The following is a 13159-nucleotide window of genomic DNA, read 5'->3' on the forward strand; positions in this document are numbered from 1 at the left end:
AGTTCTAGTTCGATCTCGAACAGCCCCAAAAATCACTCGAGCTTAGAACTGGAGAACCTCGAACCGCGAACCGCGCTCAACTCTACTGACGAGGCACAGGCCAATTTTCTGATGCATCTGATTCATTAATAAGTGTGCATCTCCTAATGAATTAGGAGCGTCTGGCTCCACTCGTACCCTCATCTGGGCCTATGGCTTTTTCAGACATGCACAAAAACATGGTTAACCATGTGCACATCTAAAAAAGGTGAAAACTGCTAGGAAACAGGTCCCACAATTGTAGGAGGTGGCCATATTACCCCATTGCTATGGTGGACATATGTACAATGTCTCATGAGTTTTATACAGTAAATGTCTAAGTGCTGCGGCTGGAGAATACGGGCTGGCAGTGTAGCAGAGCTGGAGCTGTGCAGCAGTTGGTGCTATCTACCTATATGTATCGCCCCCGTGTCAGCGGCCGAGCCGCTCGGATCCGGAACCGCGGTGGCTCGAGGGGTCTCCGGACCCGAGTGGGGGGGTCGCGCAGATACTCAAATTGAAAAGGGGGGAGATATGTACAGGGGGATTGGAAGTTCATGACGCCACCCACGGTGCGTGGTAAGATGGAGTACCTCCGCTTTTGTTGGGAGCGCCCGGTGGCGGTGGTATGGCAGCAAGGTGTTTAACCCCTCCGTGGGTAGGGGTTTTGCCCCGGGGCCCGGTGATTGTAGTGAAGGGGTGCCGTTGGGCAGGAAAGGGTTTTTCTGCGTACTCACTCAGTCCAAGAATACTGACACCGACAGCTTGTAAACCAGAATTTTGAGCACCGCTGCAGCAGGGAGGGAGCACGCGTGAATCCGTGCCCCTTGGTGTTGCTTGTTAGCCTGTGACCTTTTCCGTGGCACTTTCTTCACTATTTGGACCCTATAGTGTGGAACTAGTTGGGTCCCGCTCACCAGTATGGCTAATGGAGTGAGCTTGCTCTCAGGGTTCACGCTTGGGATTTTCTGGACTAGATACTGGAAAGTCCTATCCCATCGTTGCGCTAGTACCCCGATTTTGGAGTGGGTGGAGGATGAATCTTGAAGACTTCACCCTTGTGAAGCTACTTCCCGGCCTAGGGTCCACCTACTCCGTCATGCCCTGGCCCCAGCCCGGCCGCCGGCTGCCCTCCTTGGCAGATCCATGCCCCTTGACATGATCCCCTGCGACCGGGTTTCCAGCTCCTACCAGGCCCAGACCAACGTCTGCCACCTAGTATTCTACAAGGAGCCCTGCTCCTGACTTCCTCTCTATTCTCCCCTCCTCACACTTCTCCTCTTCTGACACTTCTCACTTCCCCTGCCAACCCCCCAAGTGGGTGGCCCTATTCCCTTCAGGCCCCTCAATGGTGTGTCTGGTGGGTGTGGTGCAAAGTGTTCCTAGGGTTTTGACTGGCTCTGCTCTTAGCAACACCGAAGGACAGGAATCCGTCACTAAGGAGGGTGGATACTGTGCTGAAGGGCAGATTGCACAATACCCTGTGACGACCTGATAGGCCAGGGCGTCACATATATTCTTACATTCATGCTTTTCATGCTTTTGCATTTCAGAGTGCAACCATCTCTTTTTTTGTCATTTTATGTCATGTTTAGTTTTGCACCTGTTCACATTGCAGTTTTGGGAGTGTCGTCAGTTTTTTTGTCTAGATTAAAGATGGTCATGCCTTCTGATCATGCACCCCACCATGTTTCATTGTTGGGATTGTATTGGGCAGGTGATGAGCAGTGCCTGCTTTTCTCCACACATACCTTATAATTATCACCAAAAAGTTCTATCTTCGTCTCATCAGACTTGAGAATCTTATTTCTCATAGTCTGGGAGTCTTTATGTGTTTTTTTGCAAACTCTGTGCGGGCTTTCATATGTTTTCTACTGAGGAGAGGCTTTCGTTGGGCCACTCTGCCATAAAGACCCAACTCATGGAGGGTTGCAGTGATAGTTGACTTTGTGGAACTTTCTCCCATCTCCCTACTGTATCTCTGGAGCTCAGCCACAGTGATCTTGGAGTTCTTCTTTGCCTCTGTCACCAAGGCTCTTCTCCCATGATTGCTCAGTTTGGCTGGACGGCCAGGTCTAGGAAGAGTTCTGGTGATCCCAAACTTCTTTCATTTAAGGATTATAGAGGCCACTTTGCTCATAGGAACTTTGAGTACTGCAGAAATTGTTTTGTAACCCTGGCCAGATCTGTGCCTTGCCACAATTCTGTCTCTGAGCTCCTTGAGCAGTTCCTTTGACCTCATGATTCTCATATGGTGTGGCATGCACTGTAAGCTGTGAGGTCTTATATAGACAGGTGTGTGCCTTTCCAAATCAAGTCCTATCAGTTTAATTAAACACAGCTGGACTCCAATGAAGGAGTAGAACCATCTCAAAGAGGATCACAAGGAAATGGACAGCATAAATATGAGTGTCTAAGCAAAGGGAGATATAAAGAATGGTTTCTTCAGCTCACCTGCTGCCCGGACTGTTCAGCCTTGCGGGTGCCTGGAATCCTTCGGTCTATCCCAACCGGTAACAGAGAACGTGGAAAGGAAAAAGAGGGCGATCCGGCACAAATTCTCCTTATGTTAAAACATCCAAGCCTTTATTTAGACATCGTTAAAAACATCATGAAGACCGAAATCCACTTATATGGTACAAGTGAGGGTCATGATAGCTTAACGCGTTTCGGACTATTAATAAAAACAAACAAGTCCTTAATCATAAGTCACTTATGATTAAGGACTTGTTTGTTTTTATTAATAGTCTGAAACGCGTTAAGCTATTAAGCTATCATGACCCTCACTTGTACCATCTAAGTGGATTTCGGTCTTCATGATGTTTTTAACGATGTCTAAATAAAGCCTTGGATGTTTTAACATAAGGAGGATTTGTGCCGGATCGCCCTCTTTTTCCTTTCCACGTTGTCTAAGCAAAGGGTCTGAATACTTATGACCATGTTTTTTTTTCTTTAATAAATTTGCAAAGATTTCTACATTTTTATTCTGTCAACATGGGGTGCAGAATGTACATTAATAAGAAGTCAAAATACATACATAAGTATAAAAGGAAGCTAGATGGAAACTCCAAAGTGCCAAAGAAAATAAATTCTGAATCAAATGTTCCCCCATAAGAAATCTTGTGAATACACTAGAGCCCCAACCAAATGGTACCTTAGAAAAATACTGGGAACTTTAACAGAGGGGCATTAAATGTGTAACAGGTTGATTAGATAAGTCAAAGTAAAATATCAATACACGTACACAGGTATACATCCAGCCATGCCAGGGATGAGAAGAGGAAAACTCAGATTGGCGTCTATGATCTTCCAGCGCTGAAATAGTGTTTACATAGAGCAGTAAAGGAGCAGACTGCCCAGGATCGCAGGGAGTAGACCTCAAATCCGATGCTTGGGAGCTATTGATTTATTTTTTTTCATTCTATCATAGTTGTAGCAGCCATATCTTTCTCATTTTACATGAACTTCACCAAAAGAGGTCTTGTTTTTTTCTCTCTATAAGGCCCCTTTAACACATCCATGTTTACAGTATGTGTGGCGTCTCTTTTCACATGTACTGAAGACACGTTCACTCCCATACTAATTAAAATCTGTGTTGACCTTCACAACTCCATGTGTTCATACAGACCGTGTGTCCATGTGAACTACACCTGTGTCTATGTGATCCACACAGGGACATGTCCATTTGTTTACTGTCAGCCAGGATGAAAAGGTCCAATAGAAGTCTATGGGTCCGTGGAAAAAAAATGTACAGCACACGGATTACATCAGTGTGACATCCATGTGCCGTCCGTGTGACACAGACCAGAATTAACGTTATGTTTTGTTTTTTGTTTTTTTGTTTTTTTTTTTCTGAAAATACTAGGTTTTATTCACACCCCAGTGGTAAACAGTAACCTTGTTATGTTGACCATCAGATTATGTTTTTTATGTGTTAAACATCTTTGAAGATGATAGATAGATAGATAGATAGATAGATAGATAGATAGATAGATAGATAGATAGATAGATAGATAGAGGGATAGAAAGATAGCTAGATAGAGGGATAGATAGAGGGATAGATAGATAGAGTAAAATGAAAAAACAAAGTGGGTCCCCCCATTTTTAATAACTAGCAAAGGTATAGCAGATAGCTGGGGGCTGAGATTATCAGGCTGGGAAGGTCCATAGTTTTTGACCTTTCCCAAACCTCAGTTGTCTGCTTTATCTTGGATGGTTGTCAGAAGTAGAGGGGATCCCCCGCCTTTTTAATAAAATTATTTGAATAAATAATTAAAAAAAAATAAAAAACGGCATGGGCTCCGCCCTATTTTTGATGACGAGCCAAGGTAAAGCAAATAGCTGGGGGCTGATATTATCAGGCAGGTTAGTTTTATGGTTTTTGGCCCTTCCCAGCATGTAAATAGCAGCTTGCAGCCACAAAGTGGCACATTACATTAGTTGTGTCATTTCTGGTTGTTCGCCTCAGCTCTTCCCGATGTCCTGGTGCATTATGGTTTGTGAGGTTGATGTCCGCTGTGACTTGTCAATAAAAAACAGCTGGCATCAAGCCCTGGTGTTAGTATTGGAGAGGTGCATTGTTTGCATTTTTGCAGATAACGAAAAACATACCTTTTCTTCTCCAGATGGCATTGATCGATGTATAAAGTCTTTTATTAGTTGCAATTCCCATCACGTAATAAATGGTGTGGAATGTAACGCATGTAATATGCGGTATGTAGATTGTACTACTCGCAAATTAAAGAAAAATATATCAGAACACTCAACAAAAAATTTCAACAAAAATAGCACTTATTCAGGGTTAGCAAAACATTTTGTAACTGTTCATAATGGTGACACATCGAGTTTGTTTGGCATTGAAAAGGTAACTTGCGCCATTCTAGATGGCAACTGGCAAAAGAAAAAATAACGCTTCGAGAACCTTATTGGATTTTAACCTTCAACACAAAATATCCCAGAGCTATGAACTATAAATTCCTCTACTCTCTGTTTATTAGTCACAATATTATATATTTTTTTTAATGTCCTTGTATATTGTAATGCACTTATATCACCATATAATTGATCACATTCAATTTGGTTTGTTATTTCTCAGGTGAACGGGATATTGTTTAGTCTGCCTAATGATTTACTTTTGGATGATTGGTTAACATTAATTTCTAGTAAGTTTCCCATTATTCTTTATGATATGCTATGACTAAGGGGGCCTATCACGCCAGAAACGCGTCAGTTTTTATCTTGTCTACAATGGAACCATTTGTATTTAGCAAGTCTCAATAAAGCTAATTGATCTTATTCACAGAGTGGTTGTGCCCTCTTCATCCTCCTCCTCGCTGTCTGGCACCAGCAGGATTCGGTACCCACCGACGTGGTGCCCTTGCCGTGGACTTTATTGAAACATGGCAAACTCTTCTCTCTTTGCTTTGTTTCTCTAATAAAAACACGGACACCACTTTTGCATTTTTTACTCGTGATTTTGGCTTATAAATGTTGAAGTAAATACTCAACATGTGGCCTAATAGAGAAAAAAAATACTAAAATTGGACAGTTCAGCAGCATCTTTAGATATCTAGTAGGCCGGAGTATTCATGAAATTGTAATAGGGTGATAGTCCCGTGTGCCCCGCCCTGAAGACACTGATAATCATTGTGGTATAATATTGTTAATTGTGTTAAAGTATATAATGCGGAATATGTTAATGCTATATAAAAATAAAGATTTATTTATTTATTTTATTTAATGTGTTTATGCATAATGTATGATTGTGGCTATCTAGTGGTCATTTTAGGTACTGCTCCCTGTAAAGGAAAACTCGCAGGGAGACAGTTAAAGGGAACCAATCACTAGGATTTTCGTATATAACCTAAAGCCAGTGCTATACTGGCACTATCAGGTTGATTCTCTACTTACCTGTAGTGGTCATCTCGGATGTACAGGTTTTGAAATCCAAGAAAGTAAAGTTTATAAAATCGTCAGCTTGTTGAGTGACAGCAGCTGAGGATCAGATAATATATGGGGGAATTCATAGTTATCCCCTCCCCCTGTTAGATTTCGCATAAGCATTATACAATCTATGTAACTTTTCTCTTCCAGGTCCTGTGCTGAGGTCATACCCATGTGACCAGAAGGGGCGGGGCCTCAGCCAATAGGAAAATGTTGCTTTCTGATATCAGCTCTGTTGGCTGGGGCCCCGCCCCTTCTGGTCACATGGGTATGACCTCACCACAGGTCCTGGAAGAGAAAAGTTACAATCATTGTATAATACTTATGCTAATTCTAACAGGGGGAGGGGATAACTCTGAATACCTCTCCAGATATCTGCTTCTCAGCTGCTGTCACTCAAGCAGCTGCCAATTTTATAAACTTTACTTTCTTGGATTTCAAAACCTAAACATTCGAGCTGACCACTACAAGTATGTATAGAATCAGCCTGATAGTGCCAGTATAGCACTGGCTTTAGTTTATACACTAATATCCTGGTGATTGGTTCCCTTTAAGCTTTGTGGGTTCAGCCCACAGTGGGAGGAACCAGCTGCAGGATATAGGCCTACTCCATTTTACTTTTAGGCGGTCAAGGAGGTAGAGAGTGAGAATGTTGTATCTGTGGGAGGTATAGCAAGAAGCAGAAATGTGCAAGCCAGGTAGATACAACAAAGATACATTTGACTTATCACATTTCCGGCACCGTTCCCATCTATTCCCAACGTGCACAAACTCTTGATCCTGCCGTCACCCAATACTGAGCCACTGCTGTTGTATGTGTCCCTATTACTGCACCTGCTGTGTGGCACAAAAACCGACTCCTCTTACTGCCACACATAGTAATGCCACCACTGTACCCCCAACATGGTAATAATGCCATCACTGTGCTCCCCACATACAAATGCCCCCACATAATAATGCCACCACTGTGCCCTTTACATGGTAACAATACCACTATTGTACCCCCCACATAGTAATGCCCTCACATAATAATGCCACCATGGTGCCCCCACATAATAATGCCACCACTGTGCCCTTTACATGGTAAAATGTCTCCTTTGTTCCCTCTAGATGGTAGAATTGCCCCTAGAAAATTTTAATGCCCTGTGTAAGTGCCCTAGAAAAGTGCCCACATTTTGCTCCTAGAAAGTAATAATGCCTCCAGTGTGCCTGTTAGGCCTAAGCCACACGGCGAGAAAAACAGTGCGAGTGGAGTGCGATAAAACATCGCATTCCCCTCGGACCAGTTCTAGCCTGTGTGTTAGCGCACATGAGCGATTATTTTCTCAGCCCTAATCGGACCGAGAAAACAATCGCAGCATGCTGCGATTGTAATGCGAGACTCTTTCTCTCGCACCCATTCAAGTGAATGGGGCGAGAGAAAAATCGCACTGCACTCGCGGTACACCGGTGTACCACTAGTGCAGTGCGAGAATGGCAATAGCCGGCTACGCAGGAGAGAGGGAGAGAAATCCCTCCCTCCCCTCCTGAGTGCCGGCTCGCCCCCCGCAGCTGAGGTCTGCTCGCACGAACGGACCTCAGTTGCAAGGACACACGCATGACACTCGGCTCTGCTGTACTGCCAGTGTGAGCCGAGTGTCATGCAAGGGAATCGCAGTAGTCCCCGTGTGGCCCCAGCCTTAGGCTGGGGCCACACGGGCACTACTGCGATCCACTTGCATGAGACTCGGCTCGTGCTGGCAGTACAGCAGAGCCGAGTGTCATGCCTGTGTCTTTGCAACTGAGGTCCGTTCATGCGAGCAGACCTCAGCTGCGGGGGGCGGGCCGGCACTCAGGAGGGGAGGGAGGGATTTCTCTCCCTCTCTACTGCGTAGCCGGCTATTGCCATTCTCGCACTGCACTAGCAGTACACCGGTGTACCGCGAGTGCAGTGCGATTTTTCTCTCGCCCCATTCACTTGAATGGGTGCGAGAGAAAGAGACTCAGCTTACAATCGCAGCATGCTGCGATTGTTTTCTCAGTCCGATTAGGGCTGAGAAAATAATCGCTCATGTGCGCTGACACACAGGCTAGAATTGGTCCGAGGGGAATGCGATGTTTTATCGCACTCCACTCGCACTGTTTTTCTCGCCATGTGGCTTAGCCCTTACGGTCACAGTACACTGAGTGCCCCCATAGCAATAATGGTTCTTAAGTGTCCACTTAACAGTTAATAATGTCCCCCCATGTACAGCTTACCTATACACAGTATGAAGCCTCTATACCTCCCCTATACACAGTATAATGTTCTCATAGCTCCTCCTATACAGAGTATGATGCATCTACACCTCCCCTATACACAGTATGATGAGCCTACAGCTCCCCCAAAACAATGGTCCACTGTATAATAGCCACCACAGCAGCCGACACACTAATTAATTATCCCCACAGCAGCCCCCACATTGTATAATAGCTTCAATAGTAGCCCCCAACACTGTACGAGGGCCCCCAAAGTAGTTCCCCCAGTATATGACAGCCTACACAGTAGCTCCGATACTGTAGAAAGGCCCCCCATTAGCTCCCACATTGTATAACCCCTACATTAGCTCCCACACTGTATAAAGGCTCCTCACACTGTATAAGTGTCCCCCACACTAGTGACATAACTAGAATCCGATGGACCCTGAAGCAACATTGACATTTTTATGTCACATGTAAGAGCCCTTGCAGCTTTCTAAATCCTATAAAGACATATGTTGCACCCCCTTTATTATGTAGCAATGTTCCTCATCCTGGTATATATAGTATGTCCCCATCCTGATGTATATGGCCCCACAGCCTGATGAATATGGGCCCCCAAAATGGTCCCCATTCTGGTGTACATGAACCCCCAGCCTGGGACCCATGCTTGTACAGTATATACAGTGCCTACAAGTAGTATTCAACCCCCTGCAGATTTAGCAGGTTTGATAAGATGCAAATAAGTTAGAGCCTGCAAACTTCAAACAAGAGCAGGATTTATGAACAGATGCATAAATCTTACAAACCAACAAGTTATGTTGCTCAGTTAAATTTTAATACATTTTCAACATAAAAGTGTGGGTCAATTATTATTCAACCCCTAGGTTTAATATTTTGTGGAATAACCCTTGTTTGCAATTACAGCTAATAATCGTCTTTTATAATACCTGATCAGGCCGGCACAGGTCTCTGGAGTTATCTTGGCCCACTCCTCCATGCAGATCTTCTCCAAGTTATCTAGGTTCTTTGGGTGTCTCATGTGGACTTTAATCTTGAGCTCCTTCCACAAGCTTTCAATTGGGTTAAGGTCAGGAGACTGACTAGGCCACTGCAACACCTTGATTTTTTCCCTCTTGAACCAGGCCTTGGTTTTCTTGGCTGTGTGCTTTGGGTTGTTGTCTTGTTGGAAGATGAAATGACGACCCATCTTAAGATCCTTGATGGAGGAGCGTCGGTTCTTGGCCAAAATCTCCAGGTAGGCCGTGCTATTCATCTTCCCATGGAAGCGGACCAGATGGCCTGGCCCCTTGGCTGAGAAACAGCCCCACAGCATGATGCTGCCACCACCATGCTTGACTGTAGGGATGGTATTCTTGGGGTCGTATGCAGTGCCATCCAGTCTCCAAACGTCACGTGTGTGGTTGGCACCAGAGATCTCGATCTTGGTCTCATCAGACCAGAGAACCTTGAACCAGTCTGTCTCAGAGTCCTCCAAGTGATCATGAGCAAACTGTAGATGAGCCTTGACATGACGCTTTGAAAGTAAAGGTACCTTACGGGCTCGTCTGGAACGGAGACCATTGCGGTGGAGTACGTTACTTATGGTATTGACTGAAACCAATGTCCCCACTGCCATGAGATCTTCCCGGAGCTCCTTCCTTGTTGTCCTTGGGTTAGCCTTGTCTCTTCGGACAAGCCTGGCCTCGGCACGGGTGGAAACTTTCAAAGGCTGTCCAGGCCGTGGAAGGCTAACAGTAGTTCCATAAGCCTTCCACTTCCGGATGATGCTCCCAACAGTGGAGACAGGTAGGTCCAACTCCTTGGAAAGGGTTTTGTACCCCTTGCCAGCCTTGTGACCCTCCACGATCTTGTCTCTGATGGCCTTGGAATGCTCTTTTGTCTTTCCCATGTTGACCAAGTATGAGTGCTGTTCACAAGTTTGGGGAGGGTCTTAATTAGTCAGAAAAGGCTGGAAAAAGAGATAATTAATCCAAACATGTGAAGCTCATTGTTCTTTGTGCCTGAAATACTTCTTAATATTTTAGGGGAACCAAACAGAATTCTGGTGGTTTGAGGGGTTGAATAATAAATGACCCACTGAATAAACTTTTCACCATTTAAAAAAAAAAGAAAAAAAAAAAGAAATAACATTCTTTTTTGCTGCAGTGCATTTCACACTTCCAGGCTGATCTACAGTCCAAATGTCACAATGCCAAGTTAATTCCGAATGTGTAAACCTGCTAAATCTGCAGGGGGTTGAATACTACTTGTAGGCACTGTATGTGCCTCCACTCTGAGCACCATGCTGATATATATGAGCCCCCAACCTGGGTCCCATCCTGGTGTATATGGGCCCTCAGCCTGATATATATGGGCCTCCAGCCTAGGCCCTGTGCTACTATATATGGGCCTTCAGCTGGTATATATGGGCTCCCAGCCTGGACCCCATGCTATACTCGTATATATGGACCCCCAGCCTTGGTATATATGTCCCCTGTTCTGCATTTTAAAAAAAAAAAAAATATACTCACCTGCTCCAGCAAGTTTTCAGCGGAGCAGCGCGGGAAGGACATCACGCGCACAAGACACCAGAGTCCCGGCGCTTTGCAATGATGTCACCACGCTGGGACTCTGATGTCCTCTGCGTGTGTGCTGTCATCAGCAGCAGTGCAGGGGGATTGTGTCTCCTCAGAACTGCCGCAGAGGTTAACTATGTCGATGTGTACCGCCCTGAGAGGGGCCCGGCCGCTCTCCGCTGCTCGGACCGAGCCGCTCGACGTGCTCGAGTTGCGGCTGGAGTGAAGGGGGCTCGTCCGGGATCGGTGTTGTGGCCGCAGCCTAGATGTTAGCCCCTCTGTGGGTAGAGGCGGTGTGTCCCGGGGCCCCGGTGGGGAACTGGCGACGGTGTTGTTGTCGGGGTGCAGGGTGCCATGCTGCGGTGCAGTGTCGTGCCCGGATGGCACTGGTGTACTCACTGGTAAACCAAGGTTCGGGTCTGGTCATGTCCCGCAGCCGGCTGCTTGTGTCCCCTGTGAGGCTGATAGTGGCCCCTTTTCCCTTGTACCTCTTGTGTGACCTTTGGCTCCCCTGCCTGGACAGTGGTAGCCCGCTCCCCGGCGTTGAGCTGCCGGAGGAGCCCTCGGTTGCCCGCAGGCGCTGGCCCGTCGGATGTTTGGCCCTTGGCGGTGGCTCTCACCCGGTATCGGTGGGCTTTTGCCTTCTTTCGGGACTTTGGGTGAAGATGAACCCGTGAGGTCCAGACTGCAATCAGTTAATTTGCCTAAACTCAGTGGCTTCTAAGCTAGGACGGGGTCTGAGTACCCGATTTCTGGTGCTCCGGTAAACGGTTGACTCCCCGGTTCAGGGCCGGCGGGCTCCAATCCTGGCCCGGTCCCTACGGTTCCGCCGGTTGCTGTACCGGTACTCCTGCAGACGGCCACCACCATCTGCCTGCCTGACGTTACGGGGATCCCAGGCTCCAATCCGGGTCCCTGACAGCTCTGCTCCTCTAACTGAATAGGATAACTGAAGTGAGCACTAATATATATATATGAGTGCAAGCCAAAAATACATACTATATATAAGAATAAGGCTGCACATCAAACTTGGATAATGGTATAATGCCTCAAGCATATGGAAAAATATTGGAATATACAATGAAAAATGCTACTTGCTAATTTGAACATGTGAATAATGAATTGCATACCTGCCATGAATATTAGGAAAAAGGAGATATTTAGCAATCGCATTGATCAATGTAACTGAGCCCCAAGGCCTCGTCAAAGCATATCTCTATATTGGGGTCCCTAGCTCTATGACCCTAACTGTGTGTCATCTCATTGCAATTAAAAACTGCTATGGGTGGAGAGGGGTAACTAAGGACTTTCTTATATAGGAGATGGAAAAAACATGGCCGAAAGGGGCGGAGCTGTGTTCACATTCAGAAAAAAAACTACATATAACTGAATAGGATAACTGAAGTGAGCACTAATATATATATATGAGTGCAAGCCAAAAATACATACTATATATAAGAATAGGGCTGCACATCAAACTTGGATAATGGTATAATGCCTCAAGCATATGGAAAAATATTGGAATATACAATGAAAAATGCTACTTGCTAATTTGAACATGTGAATAATGAATTGCATACCTGCCATGAATATTAGGAAAAAGGAGATATTTAGCAATCGCATTGATCAATGTAACTGAGCCCCAAGGCCTCGTCAAGGCATATCTCTATATTGGGGTCCCTAGCTCTATGACCCTAACTGTGTGTCATCTCATTGCAATTAAAAACTGCTATGGGTGGAGAGGGGTAACTAAGGACTTTCTTATATAGGAGATGGAAAAAACATGGCCGAAAGGGGCGGAGCTGTGTTCACATTCAGAAAAAAAACTACATATAACTGAATAGGATAACTGAAGTGAGCACTAATATATATATATGAGTGCAAGCCAAAAATACATACTATATATAAGAATAAGGCTGCACATCAAACTTGGATAATGGTATAATGCCTCAAGCATATGGAAAAATATTGGAATATACAATGAAAAATGCTACTTGCTAATTTGAACATGTGAATAATGAATTGCATACCTGCCATGAATATTAGGAAAAAGGAGATATTTAGCAATCGCATTGATCAATGTAACTGAGCCCCAAGGCCTCGTCAAGGCATATCTCTATATTGGGGTCCCTAGCTCTATGACCCTAACTGTGTGTCATCTCATTGCAATTAAAAACTGCTATGGGTGGAGAGGGGTAACTAAGGACTTTCTTATATAGGAGATGGAAAAAACATGACCGAAAGGGGCGGAGCTGTGTTCACATTCAGAAAAAAAACTACATATAACTGAATAGGATAACTGAAGTGAGCACTAATATATATATTATGAGTGCAAGCCAAAAATACATACTATATATAAGAATAAGGCTGCACATCAAACTTGGATAATGGTATAATGCCTC

This window comes from Anomaloglossus baeobatrachus, chromosome 8 (assembly GCF_048569485.1).
Source record: "Anomaloglossus baeobatrachus isolate aAnoBae1 chromosome 8, aAnoBae1.hap1, whole genome shotgun sequence".
NCBI classification, from domain to species: Eukaryota; Metazoa; Chordata; class Amphibia; order Anura; family Aromobatidae; genus Anomaloglossus; species Anomaloglossus baeobatrachus.